General features: G+C 47.7%; 1 long non-coding RNA gene and 1 pseudogene across 1 annotated transcript; one reads left to right on the top strand and one right to left on the bottom strand.

The window, feature by feature from the left end:
- Positions 1-818: 818 nt before the first annotated feature.
- On the bottom strand, positions 819-10274 carry LOC104660425 (annotated as a pseudogene).
- Positions 10275-10534: 260 nt separating this feature from the next.
- LOC104660411 lies at positions 10535-11225 on the top strand. Its single transcript, XR_004059015.1, has 2 exons — positions 10535-10576; positions 10742-11225. It is a non-coding gene; the product is annotated as an uncharacterized LOC104660411 (long non-coding RNA).
- The last annotated feature ends 1794 nt before the right edge of the window (positions 11226-13019 follow it).

The raw sequence follows: 13019 nt of genomic DNA, 5'->3' as shown, positions 1-13019 counted from the left end.
TCTTTTCTCATGGTTACTCACTCCTCTCCTTCCCATTAAATATTTTCCATTATCACATGCAAAATCTTCTCTCTTCCCTGTCAAGTTCCCCAAATACCTTGCCACTTACAACGGTTTTGTGGCACCCATGGTACTCTTCTCTCTTGGTCAAATCCTTCTTTGTAGGGGAGAGAGGGACTGCCTGGGATTCTGACCTTGGAACATTGAAGGTGGCTCAGAGTTTCAGTCATTGGATTATGAGGCAGGATTTCCTATGTCTGAGAGGTTTCTTCCTCGGAGAGGAAAGAAGCCTGGTAGCAGCACATCAACAATGGAGACATTTTCTTCTAGTCTATGGAAATGGTTAAGAAGTAGGGAAGGGCTGGGCACGGTGGCTCACGTCTGTAATCTCAATACTTTGGCAGGCCGAGGCAGGTGGATCACCTGAGGTCAGGAGTTTGAGACCAGCCTGGTCAACATGGTGAAACCTCGTTTCTACTAAAAAACCAAAAATCAGCCAGATGTGATGGCAGGCACCTGTACTCGGGAGGCTGAGGCAGGAGAATCGCTTGAACCCAGGAGGTAGAGGTTGCAGTGAGCTGAGATCGCACCACTGGACTCCAGCCTGAGTGACAAAGTGAGACTCCATCTCAAAAAAAAAAAAAAAATAGAAAGAAGAAGAGGTAGGGAAGGGCTTGGGGATTCCCCCTCAAACTACTAGAAGAGGAAATGGGAAACAGAAGGAGAAGTGGAGGGTTAAGAAGCAACCACTACAACTGCTCTCTGGATGGAGGAAGAAGAGGTGGAGAGAAGTTTTCTATGATGGACAATTTCTAGCACTAGGGATAGCCAATTTTGCTGACTGTGGATAGCTGCCTGGGGGGATAGAGAAGGGGGTAAGGGGTATAGTCCCTAACTCTTTACTTTCCCAAGCTCACCTGATGAGGTATTACCCAAAGGCTATGCAGCTAAGTCCTTCCTCTAGAACACTGGCGGCTGAACTTAAAAATAAAAAAATCCATGCAACCTTTCCTCAATGGAAATATTACAAGAAACTCAATATGATAAAAAATAAACTATTCTTGTAGAAGCTGGAGGGAGTATCCCATCTCAGCACTTTGCTTAAATCCCAAGGCAATGCCTTGGAGCCTTAAGGGTTCTAGGGAGCACCTCTGCTCGGGGATTGCAGATGGGCAAAACAATGGGGCAGCATTGCCAGGTGTAATTCCTGGACTTTCATCTCCATTTCAACTAGAATAGCTGGATTTTCACCTAGTTACATATTGGGCTTATGAAAATATTTCCTGGACAGGGGAGAGGAATATTTTCCTTAAAAACACGTTTCCACACCCCACTCAAAATCCTTTAAAATAGTGTTTATTAACCGGGCGTGGTGGCTCACACCTGTAATCCCAGAACTTTGGGAGCCCGAGGCAGGCAGATCACTTGAGCCCAGGAGTTCAAGACTCGCCTGGGTAACATGGCAAAACACCATCTCTACCAAAAACACAAAGTTAGCTGGGCATGGTGGTGCAGTGGTGCACTTCTATAGTCCCAGCTTCTCAGGAGGCTGAGGTGGGAGGACTGCTTGAGCCCATGGGTGAAGGGGGAGTGGAGACTGCAGTAAGCCATGATAGCACCTCTGCACTCCAGTATGGGTGACAGAGAAAGACACTTCTCAATAAATAAATAGATAAATAAATAAATAAATAAAATAGTGTTTATCACCTTTTTGTATAGCCTTAAAACCACAAAAGCATGCCATATGCTCCTATATGTAATCATGGCTCACTCTGGCAGAGGTCCTCAAAGTTGGGCTTTCTGCCTCCATTGAGAATCACTAACCCAGGTTTAGCTGAATTATTAGAAAGATAAAACCTGGCCAGGCACGGTGGCTCACGCCTGTAATCCCAGCACTTTGGGAGGCCGAGGCAGACGGATCACGAGGTCAGGAGATCGAGACCATCCTGGCTAACACAGTGAAACCCCGTGTCTACTAAAAATACGAAAAATTAGCCAGGCATAGTGGCAGGTGCCTGTAGTCCCAGCTACTCAGGAGGCTGAGGCAGGAGAATGGCGTGAACCCGGGAGGCGGAGCTTGCAGTGAGCCAAGATGCGCCACTGCACTCCAGCCTGGGCGACAGAGCGAGACTCCGTCTCAGAAAAAAAAAAGAAAAGAAAAAAAAAGAAAGATAAAACCCAAGCCACCTCCTATGGGGACGGTGCAGACTTGCTCCCCTGAAATGCTTTGTTACAATCAATGACCATGGCCTGTGTCAAAGAGTGTTATAAAGCAGGAATATTCAGTGGGGCTATGGGAAAGGTAAGGCTAAAGATGGTGTTCATTATCATCGCACAGTGTTTTCTTGAGACAAAATGCCTCCCAGTGGTAGGAACAGCAGGGCCATCTCTCTGAGCAGCCCTGTGATTTTACAGTAGACTTTACTGTCCTCTTGGAGTTGCTGCTGGAAAGCAGAAAGCTGCATTTGTAGCCCTCCCATAGTCATGGATAGAACACTCAAGCATAGTTTGGACACTGTGCTTGTTCCTTGCTGCAACTTATTTTCCTACCCTACTTTCTTCTAACCTCATCTTCCTAACTAGTATTTTATCTTGCGACAGTGTGTACATTTTCTAAGACGTGCATGAGCGTTTAGCCAAGTGTACAGTCAGAAAGAATACAATCTACACAGGACTGCCCTCACTTCTGATACCACCTGAAAGTTCAAGGAGTTCCAAAGACTACCCTCAGTTTTAGTAATTTGCTAGAAATATTCACAGAATACAATGAAAGCTGTTATATTCATGGTTATGTCTTATTGTAGGGAAAGGACACATATTAAAATCAGCCTAGGAAAGAAGCGCACAGAGTCCAGGGAAGTACTAAGTATGTCCTTTTCCATAGGGTTAGGACAGGGTACTCTTCTGGCATCAGTGTGTAACAATACACACACAATATTTCCAACCAGGAAATCTCGCCCAAGCCTCAGAGTTTTTACTAGGACTAAATCACACGCTGCCCACATGGCTGACTCTCAGTCACTGGCCCTTCCAAAGGGCAAGCTGACACCTTTGGTCTCCAGTCCCTCTGGAGGTAGAAATGATAGTGCTTGGCATAAATCCATCATCATAAATCACACTGTTGAACTGTCTGATGGCCAAGGCCCCTAGACAAACAAAGACACTTTTATCAGGCATGGCATTCCAGGGCCTAGAGATCGGCACCTCATAGTGGAGGGCAAATGCTAGACCTGTCTTTGGGAAAGGCTGATGCTTCACTAGGCAACGAAAATTCATCTTTAGAACAAGGCAACAAGAAGGAAGGAAGGAACAAACCAACCAATCAAACCAAATCAGTCCAGGATGGCCAGACTCCTCAATCCTGCCCTGCACTGACAATGACTGCTGGAGAACAAGATCACTCGGGGAGAAGTCCAGGGTGAAGGATTCCAGCAGGGACCCTCTGTCCTCATAGCCATTGAGCCCCTTTATGAGTTGGTACCCTGGGTTGGAGAAGGGGGTTAAGGGTGCCACCCAACTCTGAGTGAGGTGAGGAGAGATATCACATAGTGTCCTCTGAGACCAAGGAAGGTGCAGAGATGCTGACACACATTGAGGCTGACTTGGACTAATTCTGTCACCTCTATTTATTGGATAAGATTCCCAGGCATAGAAGATTAGGATGTGCAGTAGAAAGTGGGAGTCCTGGCAGCTTTGCAGGACCATTTGGGAAGGACACAGGGTCAGCGTCACAGTTGACACCCAGGTCTTTAGAGTAACTTTCATGAATCTTCAGGCCACACCTGGACAAAACAGCTATTGTTTCTCCCCTGGCACTCTGAGGAGTCCTGGGGAACTCAGAGGCCTGTGATTGCCCTCCTCCCACCGCCACCAAAAAAAAAAAAAAAATTGTCTGTAAGGCCACGGAGCTCCCTCTGCAGAAGAGCATACAGACCCATGTCAATGGCTCACCCCAGCAGACAACTCTAGGGGGAGGGTGCCTAGAGGGCTTGGAGAGTCATGAGGGCCAAGCTGAGGATTCTGGGCTCCTGCAGGTCTCCCAGGCCCACATGCACACGGGACTCCAGCTCCTTCCACTTCTCTGTTCATGCCCTGTATGTGCCTCTAGGTCTGGCCCCCGCCCCACCCCTCACACACACCCTACACCCTCACCGCAGGAAAGTTGCCTGTGTCTTAAGCCAAGAGCTAGAAGGCTCAGCGTTGTTGAGACCACAGGAAACCAGTTCTCTGGAAGGATCCGCAACTTCTGTGGTTGTGAAAAGGAGACACATCTCACTGCTTGGGCCCTGTTGCCCTTGTTTTCCTAACGCTTGAGATTCCTCTCCCTCCACACATCTGCCTCCTCCAAGCTCCCCTCACTCCATGCCAGGCTGCTGAGGGTGCAGTGATGACTGAACCATTATCCTAGCCCCCAGGGCTCAGAGCCCAGTTAGAAGACAAGATGCATCAACAAGGGAGACCTTTTGGGCTCACTCTTCTCTCTGGAGATGCTGTTCTCAGCCTTGCAGGACGGGATCCCAGCATCCTGCTCTGACTTCACTGGAAACAAGGGGGAAACAGCTCCATGGGGAGCCGAGTGATTCTCAGGAGAGATCCCCAAGATCTCTCCATTGAGGTAGAACAAGTACAGGATTGGAGGGAAGACCCTCTGGGCCTCACAGAGGAGCTGCACCACGTCTCCCACAGCAGGGTCAGCAGACCCGTGGTGCAGAGTGAGCACAGGACGGGACACAGGAGCTGGGACGCACATGGGGTGGGAAGCTCAGCCTGACCACCCAGGACCCTGGCTCCTTCCTCTCCTGGGGACCCTTCCCACAACTCCTCTCCTCCCAGGAGGTCCCACTGCCTGATGCCCAGACCCTTGGGGGCGTCGCCACTCCCTCACACATTTACCCTGCACTCTGACCTCCAGCTGGGGCTCTGCTTCTGGACCTGGCCACCCTCGGGGGCCTTCTCACACCAGTAAAGTCCAGAGTATCCCTCTTTGACTCCTGGGATACAGAGTTCTGGGTGAGGGCCCCTGTCCTGCAAGGTATGGCCATCCTTGTGGAAAGAGAAGAGGAGCCTTGAGGCTGACCTCAGGGGATGCAGCTTTGTCTGACATCTCAGAGTCACCAGGCTACCCTCTCAGGGCTCAGGAGAGGGGGTGGCACTCAGCACAGGAGGTGGGAACAGCTCTGGGGAGATGCAGGCCCAGGGCTCAGGAGGGGAGTCCCGGATGATGAAGCCTCAGGAGGCTGAGGCCTGAGCTTCTACTCATCCCAGGCTGCAGCCTGGGGACGCCGATGGGAGGCAGTTTGATCCCCAGGACCTGTCCTCTTGTCCTTACCCACAAGCTCTGAAATGACTCCCACACAGCCAGACCCTTCTGGAATCTTGGAAGTCAGAGGCAGAGGGGCCCTTCGAGGTCCTCTAGTCCACAGAGGGGAAGGGTGAACCTGGACTGGTCCAGTGCCCCCCTCCCAGGAATCTCCCCCCTCCTTCCGCTGGCTCCATATGTGCCCCATGGTGGGGAGATGGGGGTATTGAGACAACATCTTGGGAAACCTCGGGGCCCCACACATTGGCCCAGCATGAGGGGCAGCCAGAGACAGGGGTCCTGTCCAGAGAGCTACTGACCTCTAGACATGGGACCCCTGAGAGGCACCTCCTGCCCCACAAACTCCCAAGCTGGTGACTCCCTTGGACTTGAACCATGGCAGTCTCTGAAGTTAGTGTGAATGTCTGTGGAATATACATTACCCGCCCAGTGCAGCTGTACTGGCCACGGCTCTGCACTGTTGCTGCTCCCATGGACAGAGTCTGGTTTTCCTTAGAGAAATGAAGGAATTTTCCATCTCTGTAGAACTTCACCTGAGACAGTGGTGTATTCTTCCATCCCTGACATCACAGAGTCAGGGCATCTCCTTCAAACACAAGGTTTGGCCAGGCTTGGAGGTACAGCCAGGTTGCAAGACAAAGGGACAGGGCGGCCCCCAGTCTAAGGCCTCTGCTGGGGATGGAGGCCCTTGGATGGCACCAGTGCAGTGTCACTGTCTCCAGTCCTTCATGCTGAACAGAGAAGGGCAGGACCTGGACTTCCTTTCCTCCCTCTCCTCCCTTTCCTTCTTCTTTCCTTCCTCTTCTTTTCCCATGTGCCTCTATCCTTTCCCTTTTCTTCTCCCTTTTTCTCTCTCCCTGATCCTACCATATATTGGGTTTTCCTCCCCATCGACATGTTTGGTTCCAGTTGGAATCATCCCAATTATATAGCTATCTTATTCCTCCTGAACAAATTCCAATTTCTTCACACTTCACATGCTGCCTCAGTCCAGGGTGACTCAATAGTCCCCACCTCCAGTGACAGCTCCAGGTCCGGACCTGTGAGAATCCAGGGATTGAAGGAGCCTGATCTGGCTCGCTCCTACCTTCCTCCTTAAAAGCTCCCAGAGGTCTGGACTCCATTGATGCCCCACACCAATACCAATACCCAGCAGGGGTTTCAGTTTCCACCCCAGCCATGCAGGGCCCTGTGCTGTCTGTTCTCATCCTGAACTTAAGCTCTCTGCCCTGACTGGGGAGGACAAGGGTCTCTCCCCAGGTGTGGAATCTCCCACAGGTCAGGTAGCCTCAAGAGCCAAAAGCCATGGCTGGGAATCAGGCCTGAGGATCATGACAAAGGATGCAGAAATGGGATTCATGGAAGAGTTCCCTTCTCATTCCCATTATGAGCAAGAAGAACACAGGTGTAATCAGCCTCTTCCTGGACCATAGGCACCTTCTATCACTTCTGGAACTTATGAGGCTCACAGGGTCCCTGAGCACAGGCCCGGGTGCTCAAAGCTGGTTTCTCTATTACCACCAACCATAGAGCACTTGGGTTTCCAAGTGTGGTCTGAACTCCGTCCCCAAGCAGTAACATAGATAACTCCGTGGGAGTCTCAATACTTAGATGTATGTCAGAGTTCTCATCTCTTTAACAAAGGTACTGATTCAATGGAAGGCAGAGAAGCAGAATTTATTTGTTATTCATTCATTGACTTATTCATTCATCAATCATTTATTGAGCACCTCTACATGCCAGGCCCTCAGGTATATGCTGGTTCACAGTGTAGAAGGTAAGAAAAGAGACAAAGTGTTACAAGTGTGACAGAGGGGGCAGAGAGAGAAACTGCTTAGTTCTACCTAGGGAGGACACCCAAAGAGGTGAGGTCACCTTGACCTCATCTTGAAAGATAAGTATTCAGTATAAGGGAGATGTAGGAAGAAGCTGTTTCAAGATGTAGCCACGTGAGCAAGGACACAGCCAGGAGTAGTCTGGGAACTGGTGGAGTGTGGCATGCCTGGAGAGATAGACTGTGAAGAGGGCATGCTAAGAAGTAAGCCTGGGTAGGCAGTAATCAGATGAACTCAAACTATACCAGAGCAGTTGGAAAGGAAAGGAGGGATTTGAAATTGGGAGTAATTGAATCAAACTTGCATTCGAGATCTGATGGCTGCCAAGTAAAGAATGATCAGAATGGGATGAGAAAAAGACAGTGAGCCTATTGCAATTGCCTGGGCAAGAGAGAGGTGTCACCTGAAACAATGGCAGTGAGGTGGAAAGGAGGGCATAGATCCGAGTGACACTAAGGAGGCAGGATCTATAAGACTTGACGATACAGACTTGAAGATTTGATGGGGGGCGAGGGGCAAAGGAGAGGGAGGAATTCAGGATAATAGGAAATTGAGGACAAGACACTGATCTGTATGAAAATGTAAGTTAAAATGTGTCCATCTTCAAATGAGATGTTCTTGGCATGGCCAGGTGGAGATATCCCTCAGTTCAGAGCCTATATGTAACTTCAGGGTCCGTTCTGGGCTGGAGATAGAGACTTGGGAGTCATTTACATTTGGTGGTTCTTGAAGTCAGCTGTGTGGATGGAGCACTCCAGAACTCAAGGAAGGAGTATAGACTGTAATGTGTATGTGTGTGTGTGTGTGTGTGTGTGTGTGTGTGTGTGTGTGTGTGTAAAAGTTGTTTTACCCTTTTGCTTTTTATATATAAAGAATATCTATATAATATATATGGCTTAAAATAGCACAAGGGTAAAAACAATTAAGATGTTTATTAATAAGGAATTTGTGAAATAAATTGCGGCCCAGCCATATAATGAAATATAATATAGTCATGAGAAAGAACAAAGTAGATCCATAAATACCTATATGGAATGAGCCCAAGATAAAGTGTTAGTGAAAACACTAAAAGCAATGTGTGAAACCATGTGTACAGTGCACCTCCATTTGTATATAAAAAGAAACACGCATACATATTCACATACATATGTATGCTTGCATATGCATATAAAATGTTTATAATGTAAGGGAAGACTGGGTAACCAACTCATAGGCTGGGGTGAGTTAGAAACCATTTTTACAATGCACTTCTTTGTTCTTTTTTAAAAAATTTAATGTTTTTACCATATTCACATATATGTTTCAATTAAAACGCTAGATTAAATAAAATATTCCAATCTTCTTTATTTCCCCATATAGCTTTTAATAAACCTCTCTTTCTTGAAGTTACCTGAGAATGGATCCATTCCTTGAAACTGAAGATTCTAAGGAACTGGGTTTCTCAGTATACAGTGGGAATGGTGGGAGGAGGTAAAGAGTAGAAGACAGTATCAAGAATCCAGAGCCCAGCACAGTAGGGCACAGCTGTAGTCCTAACTACTTGGATTCCTTGAGCCCAGGAGTTTGAGTCCAGCCTGGGCAACATATTGAGACCCCCATCTCGAAAGAAAGAAAGAAAAGGAAGGAAGGAAGGAAGGAAGGAAGGAAGGAAGGAAGGAAGGAAGAAGGAAGGAGGAAGGAAGGAAATGAGCAGGAAGGAGCAGAGAGAAAGAGAGAAAGAGAGAAAGATAGACAGAGAGAAAGAGCGAAGAGAGAACTATAGAAAGATAAACGATAGCAAGAGAGAAAAGGAGGGAATTAATATAAACTATCTATATATAAAGAAGAAGAAATCCATCTAACTAATACATAACGAAAAACGAAGCATAGAAAGAAAGCCTCACAGAAGCAACATAACCCATCAGACCATCAAAAATCCCACGGGATCAATCACTAAATCCACTCCAAACCCAGACACGCCCGCAGGTCGATTGCGGGTCTGGTATGCCTTCCTTTCCTTGGGTCCCTCGCCCCCCCTCCAAATGCTCTTTTCGCTCTTGGCATATCCTTTTCACCCTTTGAACCTGACCGGTAATTTTCCTCTCTCACCAGAGCCTGGCTCTACCTTAAGGTAGGTAGATGGACAAGTGTAGCCACCTGGGGCACAGATGCTAAGATGACATCCAGACAGGTCAGGAATTAACAAGAAAGGCAGATGAGGAAGGATAAACTATATCTTATAAGACAGATTCCTGGCACTCTTTTCTACGTTTCCTTTTTGCTTTCCCTAGTCCTGCATTTTTGTTGAAGGCAGAAGATTAGAGAGAGAGAGACAAAGAATGGCTGAGCTGATGTCCTTGTTCCCAGTCTGAGTTCCCAGGTAGTACTGGAAGACGTGAGGTTAGCAGATGTAGTCTTTACTTCGGGAGAAAAAGAAGAGTTTTCTGCTAGAAGTTGATTCTTGTCTCTTTTCTACCCTCCTCCCACACCATCTCCCCAGTTATAGAAAAGATTAGTCATGTCCCTGCAGGATTAGCTCCCTATAGGGCCAGTGACAGCATCCTTCAGCTACTGCTGGTAGGGCTAGGACTTCACTGGTAGAGGAGCCTGGTGTAAATGGAAGAAAGTGACCAAAGAAAAGTGGAAGGCATAGATGTTTGCCACCAGGAACTGGGGAGGGAAAGGACCCTGAGGCTTTCTCGCCTAGATCCAGAGTACAGCCCTGTGCAGACAGGCACAGAAACCAGAGCTCAGTAAGATGGAGCCAGCCATCTACACCTCAGCCAGACAGCTGTCCCCTCAGACAGACATGTCCAAACAGCCCGAGTGGTCAGAATGGGGCATGAACACAGGTGTACTCATGGAGACATGCAGGAACATGAGATCAAAGTCTCGCCAAACTTTCCATCACAGGGACCTGCCATGGGGAAAAGGGAGGGGGTGAGATTGGATAATAAGGACCTCCTGACAGAAAGAGTGGTTAGAAGTGGGACTGATGTGTACAGAAGTATCTGTGGCCTTTCGTCCTCCCTCTTCCTACATAGATTTGAAAACTGCCAGCCCCCACCACTGCCCCACCGCACCAGGTCATAGTTCCTATTAAGTTCCACAGGAACATTTCTGCGCTGCGTCCTGGCCATCCTGGCTTTAGGGTCTCCACAGAGTAAGCCCATGTCATACCCTCCCCACTTCAGGAAGAACAAGACAAAAGGGCCAGGTGAGACCTCAGTGACAACCACCTCTTCCTCCAAGAAGAAGCAGGCAAGACAAGACTTAGGGGTGGGAGAGGGGGGCAGGGGTGGGGAACTTCATAAAGGAGACCTTGACTTTGGTGTTGTTAGGCAAAAGGTGGCTCTTTAGACAGGACTCCAGATCTGATGAGGTGAACCTTAGGCACATAGGAAGATTTCCTAATCTCTCCAGGACCTCGCTCTACCTTAAGGTAGGTAGATGGACAAATGTAGCCACCTGGGTCACAGATGCTAAGATGGCATCCAGACAGGCCAGCAACTAAGAAGGGAGACAGATGAGGATGCATAAATTGTATCTTATAAGACAGATTCCTGGCACTCTTTTCTTATTTAAATTTCCCTTTTGTTCTCCCTAGTCTTTAATAAAAACTTGACTGAAGGTACCAAGGTGTGTTGAAGTGGAAGCAAAGTTCTCCAAAGTCCAGCATGGTAGACATCAGTGGTGGACAAGGACAGACCCCAAGGCAAGGTGAACCTCAAAAATTGAACCTCAAGTCTATGCAGTCCAGCTGCCCTCCCCACCAGAAAGTCCTTGTTCCAGCCCAACATCAGTGCCTCTGAGTTTGGCTATTAGAAACGAAGGAAGAATTTCCTTGTAAAAATACAGACAGAGCAGTCCCTGGCTTTCTCCTCTTGCAGGAAGGAGGGATTCTCCCATTCCATACCATCTTTCCCCCACACTGGCCCCAGAAATACTTAATTCGACTATGTGAAAATAAAGATTGTTTTTGGCCTGAGGGCATAGGGATCCATTTATCCTTATTCTTTATGAGGCACTAAATTAGCTTCGTATGTTATTAAATGTGTCTCATCAACGCTGTGGGCATTGTTTCATTTTAACTTCTATTTGGTGATGTTCAGTTTTCTGAATGTGTGGATCACTTAGCATGAGCAGAAAACCTTGCAAAATTGGTGTAGGTAAGGAAAGGTTGTAATAATGGCTACAAAGCAGGAGGAGCATAGGGCTACCTAGGTGGTACGGTTTGAGTTGTTTTGGGAAGGCCCTTCTCAATCACCTCTCTCTAGGACATCACCCCAACACACATGAAATTCTGCTGATGTCTATTTGGTTGCCACTATATTCCCCAAGTTCTTTTAATATGCAAACACTGGTAGGAAAATAAGAAGAAATCACATCATATCTCTGTTTAGAAACTGGTCTAAGATGTTTATAAATGTTCAGAAAAAAAATGTAAATCTCCTTAGGTAAGCAGGCTTAGATGAAACTATGAGCTCATGTTGGCAAATGTGCAAGCTTTAGCATCTAAGCCGAGTGCTTTAAATCAATCTGAGCTTCAAAAGGCAATAGTTAAAAGTCAAACTATGGTAGACAAAAAAATATTTTCTTGACTGGAAGAGATCTTCATGGGACTCTTTACCATGAATGACCTAGAGAAAATAATGTAAGGCAATCTTTTTTTTTTTACTTTAATTCAACTCAAGAAAGATGTATTTGATTCTACTATATGTAAGGCACTGTGGTAAGTAAAACTGAGGCCACAGAGTTGCATAAAATAGTTCTGTCCCCAGACAGTCTAGCCATGCAGGACAAAACATGTATGGAAGCACAAAGCAAAGTGTCAGGTTGTTGTGAGAGTTCAAAGAAGGGAGATGGCCCATCCTGTTGGAGGTCTCACCAACAGCATTGAGAAGGGATTTGGAGGCAGCCATAAATTAATTAACTGTACATGAAGGAACTGGCTCAGAGATTGAAAATCACAGGATGTTTTAGGAAACTTTGGGTGGTCAGGTCTGGATGGAGCACAGAATCGGGGCGGGGGGTTTGAGGAAAATTAGGGTTGGGGGAGAAGATTGGGATGCTCTGAGCAAAACCAAAGCAAAGGAAGTTTAAGGCCAATCAGCAACGTGTGTCTTCCATCCTTTTCCTTTTCTTCTACTGTGGAAGGTTCATCCCTCTCCAGTCAACAGAAAAATGATTCTGAACACACTCCCAGGAGGGCCTTCTGGACTGCAGGCACCGCCCCCACGGTGGACTGTGCCCTCGGACCTGCTCCTGTCGGGGGGACTCGCCTTCTCATCTGGCTCGGTGCCCGTCCTCCTGAGAACCCTCTTCCCAGCCTCTTCCCCTCCACCATATCCCCTGATGCTCTCCACCAGCCGTGTACCTTTCGTTCCTTTACCTCATGGAAGTGACTGGTGGTAGAAAGGCACCCAACCTCCCTGCCCAAGTGCCCGCCCACTTCCTCCACTGATGGGCAACAGAGATCCCTGAGGAGCAAGGGCTAAAGTGGGTTTAATTTCACCTCATGTCAGAGTTCAGCCCTACTTAATGCTTACTGTTCACTCTACTTTTTGTTTGTTTGTTTTTTATTTTTTGAGATGGAGTTTCAACCTTGTTGCCCAGCCTGGAGTGCAATGGCGCGATCTCAGCTCACCGCAACCTCTGCCTCCCGGGTTCAAGTGATTCTCCTGCCTCAGCCTCCTGAGTAGCTGGGATTACAGGCATGTGCCACCACACCAGGCTAATTTTATATTTTTAGTAGAGATGGGGTTTCTCCACGTTGGTCAGGCTGGTCTCAAACTCCCAAACTCAGATGATCCACCCGCCTCAGCCTCCCAAAGTGCTGGGATCACAGGCGTGAGCCACCATGCCCAACCTTCCTACTGTTCACT

This window comes from Rhinopithecus roxellana, chromosome 8 (assembly GCF_007565055.1).
Source record: "Rhinopithecus roxellana isolate Shanxi Qingling chromosome 8, ASM756505v1, whole genome shotgun sequence".
Lineage (NCBI taxonomy): Eukaryota > Metazoa > Chordata > Mammalia > Primates > Cercopithecidae > Rhinopithecus > Rhinopithecus roxellana.
The sequence above is the reverse complement of the archived record's forward strand: the minus strand, read 5'-3'. Positions and strand labels throughout refer to the sequence as shown.